We start from the raw sequence: 6,301 nt of genomic DNA on the forward strand, positions 1-6,301 counted from the left end.
CATTACGTGGGATACCCCACCTTTCTGCCTACTGTTAGTACATTTCACAGGGAGTCAGTGGGGCACAGGTAACATTTTTTGCAAATCAGGGACATCCCTGTAAATCAGTCACAGTTGGGAAGTCTGGCCTCATACCTATTCAAATATGGCGGTGTTTATCCTGCTCTGATACTGTGTGGGGTTTGTAAGGTGCTACTGTAACATTATTACCTCCTAGCATGGCTGTTTCTCTTATCACACTAATGTAATGCAATTCCACAAGAATTGCCAGTAAGGATTCAGGGAACAAGCTTTGTGTAATGGCCTTCCTATATTCCCTTTACATTCACTCCTTGTATTTCATGATATATTTCTTTCAGCACCAATTTCATGTAGATCTGCCGTGGCTCAGGGGTAATTCATTCAGACTAGTGTTTCCAAGGTCCGGGATTCGAGACTGACAGGGGTATTTTATTTTGCTGATGAGCAGACAAGCGCATACCCGCTGACTACTGCTTAAAAGTGCTTACTCCCGCTAACACCCGCGCTAATTTCTTTTAAAGAAAAGAAAATGGGGAGATAGGAAAGTGGTGAAAAAGGGGGCACAAAGAGGGTAGGACAGTAGGAAAACAAGCTCAGGATGTGCAGAAAGGATGTAGGGAAGGCCCATAGCTGCCCATTTCTTTATCAGCAAGAGCTGTGCATATGTGTGAAATTTGAAACCTTCCACCCCTGAGAGAGGGGTGAGGACAACAAAATATGTTGTACTGCCAATTAGAATTATCAATTTACATGTCCAGTGGACATGTGTACGAATTGGGCAGCTATGTATGGGGTGTAATTTTTTTGTGGGAACAGAGTGCCCTTTTTTTTTTTTTTTCAGGTGAGAGTGGAATGTGAGGTACAGGAAGTAGGTATATTTGGGGAGGTAGGTTGGGGAGGTTAACAGACAAGACAAACAAGACTCATACAGGGGAGGAGTATGACACAAGTGGGGGGTAAACACAAATGACGGGGACGGATGTTTGTATATCGCAAGCCCATGAGCCCACTGATGGCAACAGTGGAACTGAAATCCCCACCCATAGGCAGTTACCACTGCGCCTTCACAGCCCAGGCCGGGGCTGTGCTGGGGGCTGGATAGGACGGGCAGACACACCCATGAGTTGCACCACCCTCGCCTCAAGCTGGCGTAGGGGATCAGTCACAGAATGCCTGATCTCACTACGCACCACAGACAGGACCCTATGGAGGGTGAGTGGAGGCTCTCCTCTGGCCATGCTTGCAGAGGGGGGATGAGCCCCATCCCCTGCAGTGCTTCCACCCGAAGGTGGCACAGGGCCACTGGAGGAGGAGGTCCCGGCCTGGGCACTGGTGTCAGGTGCACTCATCAGCTTAGGTGGGAGAGGTGGGTCCACTGGAACCCGCCTTCCCTGTTGTCCTATGTTTGGCAGTATTTTATGGCATTTTGGGTTAGTAACAAACAACACCATTCAAAATTAGTTGTAACAACATGCATCAGTATTCCCATCAACCAAACACTCATGAATTCCGAACATTGAGCAGCAAGCATAACACATGCATATTGAGAACAACAGTGCACATTCCAACAGCATGCAGGGTTGATTGGTGGCAACAGGCCATCAGGTTTGGATATGTGAACGGGGCACATACATCAACGTACATGCAGATATGTATGAACCAACAGGACAAATGACCATGGGAATTAATTGTGAATACATATACCCGGTTTGGTGTGGAATGGCATCATTTGTGAAAATAGGATAAGGTGGAGAAATTTTACATTAACAACTAAAACTACCTATACATATACTGTACATTCCTATTAGATGCAGAGATATACCCCCTAAATGTATTAGTACAGTTTCCTGTATGTAACCTTAGGAATGTTGGTGATGGGGATGTTACTGCTACATTAATATCCATTTTTATTCATATATGTTCATATCTGGCTGTGTTTAGGTACAGCATCCTGCTACATTTGATTTATATGGGTCTAGACAACTGTGGATGTTCAGCATTTCATACAACCATACTATTTCCATAATGCAAGGGTACAGCAACATATCCAATTTGTGGGACGGACACAGTCCATGTTCTGTATTTTATTTATTTTGGTTGTGGCTGTCTCATTCATTTCATTATGTAGTGACTGCAGTATACCTTTATTCCAGACTTATTACAGCTTTCTTGGTAGCTTCAAACTGTCTTTCTCACACTCTCTCAATTATTTTATATTTACATTTCAGAATGGCACTTAATTCTAGGCTTTATTAACATTTATTACTGGTTTACAACAACCCTTTCCAGCTGACTCACTTATTTCATATGGCAGAATTTACAAGGATGTATTTGACACTTGTCTATCCTTTGTTGATTGATTACCACTCATTTTCTGGCTGCAGCAGTTATCTGATATTACAGTACAGGTGGAAACTCTATTTGAGACTTGTTTAATCTTTATTACTGGATTGCATTACACTCTTTTCCAGGCTGCATCACTTATCTAATCTTACAATACTAGCAGAATCTTTCATCTAGGCTTATTTGACCTTTATTAGTGGGTTACAACACTGAACTCTTTTACAATCTGTCTCACTTATATTCTATGACAATACCAGCTAAATAATTACTAACCTGCCTGGTGGCACAACCTCAGCAGCCTATCAACATAGGCTCGCTGATTCGCGGAATGAACACCTGCAGCTGTAATATAAAGGAAGTAATATTGGAACATACATCTCCATACTATAGGCTAGGATAGCATTTCTTACATACTTAATTACATGGATACTTACTCAGTAGTGGGGTGTTGGGCATTTGGCAGGCCTCCTGGATCCAACAGTTCAGTTGGTCCTCCTTCCATCGCTTCAGGTCCGCATGGTGGTGATGGACCTGTTCACCAGTCCTTGGAATGCCTAAGGCACTGGTGAGATCATGTGCCAACCGGTTCCACGCCTCTGCCTTGTACGCATCCCAGTGAACCTGGCCTTGCATGAGTTGTGCTTCATGATCATGGACTAGGAGCCAAACCATATATTTTGACTCCTCAACACCCCACCTTTGTGCTGTAAAGCGACTTCCCTCTCCTGCACCTGCCATCCTGACTGCAAATGGGTACCACAATCAGTTATGCTGTGTATTCCCGCCTATGGGGCTTATATATGCCGGTTTTCCCGCTCTTATCTGTGATTGGCCATTTTGGATATTTATCAGCTTAAAAAAACCTGCTTTGTCATGCTTCTATTTCCATTCATTCCTATATATATGATAATACTGCATTTTTCAGTATAACTGTCATGGCTTAGTGGTTCAGTACTTTGACTATGATGCACAGTATCTCAGGTTTGACCCTGGGCATTGCTTTTTTATTTTACTACTGTCTAGACAGGCTAGGAGGTATGTCTGTGTAAAGGCGGCTTTGATACAGCTTGCCCAATGTTGCCCGACGGTAAGCTGGTTGGCACGCTGCACAGCTTCGCACAAACAGCTTACGCTGGGTAATGCGTTATTTAGCTAAGAGCACTCATATTATGCTGGGTGAAGTGCTGCTGAACTACGGGCACTCATTTTTAAGTGTGTTAAGGTGCTGCTTAACTTCGGGCACTCATATTAAACCTGTTAAACCATTGCTCACCTGCGGGCACTCATATTAAAATTGTTAAAGCACTGCTCACCTATGGGCACTCATATTAAGCTTGTTAAAGCGCTTCTCACCTACGGGCACCCATATTCAGCTTGCTAAAGCCTTGCTAAGCTATGGGCAATTATAATCCTTTTTTTATATTTTATTATGTCGGATTTCTTCAAATACATAGCCCATTTCATTACATTTTACTTAAATTATAGTTTTATATATATATATATATATATATATATATATATATATATATATATATATATATATATATATATATATATATATATCTTTGTCAGGGGATTGTTTTATGCTTATTTAAATAAAAATGGAAAATGATGTTGTGGGAGTTCGAACCGTGACTACCTCCTCTTTGGCCAACGTCTCTACCGCTACGCTATTGCTACTTGGCTTAATTTGCATATTTAGATCTTATATGCTTTTCAATGTCTGCTAACTGTGGCTGAGTGGAGGGCATACCCACACAAACGAGCGCAACTACAGGCAAACATTTTGGAAATTATAAAAAAAAATTAAACTGCTATTTTTACGTTTTACATTACAGTTGGGTTTATAGTCTGTGAAGGCATATGTGGTGTTGTGTTCCTTGACATTTCCGCGGACTCGCTCATGGGTGTTTACTTTCAGGACTCTGACTCTTCTGGGGGCGTGTCCCTTTGCAGAACTTGACATTCGGACATGCCCCCTACTTTCCTACATGGACCGTGTTAGCCTAGGGTATGATTCAGCATGCCCTCATGAATATGCATGGCATGCTGATGTCATACCGTTAGACTGCAGCCTCCTTGTAAGACATATTAACTCTTATACAGAGGTTTCATGAATCCCGCCCTATATTTCTCAGTAAGGGAACTGAACATTTTGTAACACTCAAATAATGAACTTGGGCAAGGGATGTATGTCTTGCAAAGAGAGAGAGAGTCAAGTTGTTACACCTTGCCTGAGTAAGGCAAGAGTTGCAGCTGCAGGAAGGAAATGGGTTGGGGTGGGAGTGGAGCTTAGTTCTGTTTTACTGAATACTATGTATTCATTATCTGTGTCATATCAATAAGGGAATTTATGCCTAGGGAGTGGGGGGTAGGGTTTAGAGCTCAGCTGGGGAGTGGAGTTTTAGGTTTAGGGAGAAATTGAAGGCTTTATGGTTTCTTGGAAGGGTGTAGTTTTAAGGTTATGGTGCAATTAGGGAGTGTAGATTTAGAGTTTTAGAGTTAGGCAGGGACTGAGGACTTTAGGTTTCAAGAAATGGGAGGAGAGATTTACAATTAGGGTTAGTGACCAGGTGGAAGTGTAGGATTAGAATTTAGGTTCTAGTAGTACTATACGGTCTAGTAGGTTAAGGTGGAAGGAAGGCTGAATAATTAAGTTGGATTGGGCCAATGGGATTTAGGATAGCTGCCTTTTTGAACAAGTGACAGTGAGCAAGTATGTTTCAAGCTACTAGCAAATGAGCACTTGTAGTAGACCTTTATTTTTGGTTCTTAACTGATTCCGGAATAAAGAAGTTCTGAGGTATGTATAAATCATTGGTAATATAAATAATGTAAGTGCCACTAACAAAGCTGAACTATTTCAAAGAAATAGAATTTAATGACACAAAATAAAAAAAATAATACTAATATGTTATCAGTAATGTATCCCATGCTGTCTTTTCAGCTGAAGGTCAAGAATGTGGCGAGCCACCCCGAATTAATAATGGAGACATTGGCGGAATTATTCAACCACCATATAAAGATGGATTAATTATTAAATACCAGTGTTTTACAAAGTACAAACTGCAAGGAAATGCATATGTGCAATGCCTAAATGGTGCATGGACAACACCTCCAACATGTTTAGGTATGTCTATTACATGTGCTTTATGCCATTTCAAATTAGTTTTATTCTTTCTTGCCCTACGAAAGTAAGCACATGTTTATGTGTTGGCCTAACATTAATCCAGTTCAGTGTTTTTATTTAAAAAACAAACAGAAGTCCACAGGAAAACTGAGGAATTTTGATTGGGCTTAATTTTTTTATCTGTGTAAGGTGTACTACATTACTGATTAACCTTTTTTTCCAGTTCACAAACTATTGCACAGATAATGAATATATGTGTCTGTGTGTGTATGTATATATGAAACATGTCTTTCTGAAGAAGTCTTGATAATAAATAAGACGAAAGTGCTAAGTTCTACAAGAGTTGCTGGTGTGATTTATTATTTTTTGAATGCTTTTATTGTCACAAAGTTCATTTCTTAGTTAAAATTTCTTCTCTTCTTTCAATTTTTTTTGAGTGCGGTTAATTTTAGTTAGATATATACATCTGTATATGTGTGTGTGTGTGTGTGTGTGTGTGTGTGTGTGTGTGTGTGTGTGTGTGTGTGTGTGTGTGTGTGTGTGTATGTATATATATGGATTCACTTCAGAAGCTCGAATTTACAAAATCTCGAACTGCAAATAACCATAAGCAAAAGATCGAGTTTCGTAAACTCGAACTTCTGAAGCGAAACCAAAAAAAAAAAAAAAAAGACAAACTTTGCTTTTGCAGGGGGGCCCCCTGCACCCCCCTACTTAAATATACCAACTCCAAGATTGCGCTACAGTGGGGAAATGGGAAATCTCCCGTCTTGCGCTGTATGTGGAAGCGCAAAATGGGAGATTTCT

At 40.8% G+C, this 6,301-nt stretch overlaps 1 long non-coding RNA gene across 1 annotated transcript in view; it reads left to right on the top strand.

The window, feature by feature from the left end:
• Window positions 1–5,803, top strand: part of LOC122812835 — a 10,232-nt gene extending 4,429 nt beyond the window's left edge. The window contains exon 3 of the long non-coding RNA XR_006366586.1: window positions 5,312–5,803. This is a non-coding gene — a long non-coding RNA (uncharacterized LOC122812835). The remainder of the gene's footprint in view (window positions 1–5,311) is intronic.
• Window positions 5,804–6,301: the final 498 nt, after the last annotated feature.

Source organism: Protopterus annectens, chromosome 10.part0, assembly GCF_019279795.1.
Source record: "Protopterus annectens isolate FY-2018-M chromosome 10.part0, PAN1.0, whole genome shotgun sequence".
NCBI classification, from domain to species: domain Eukaryota; kingdom Metazoa; phylum Chordata; order Ceratodontiformes; family Protopteridae; genus Protopterus; species Protopterus annectens.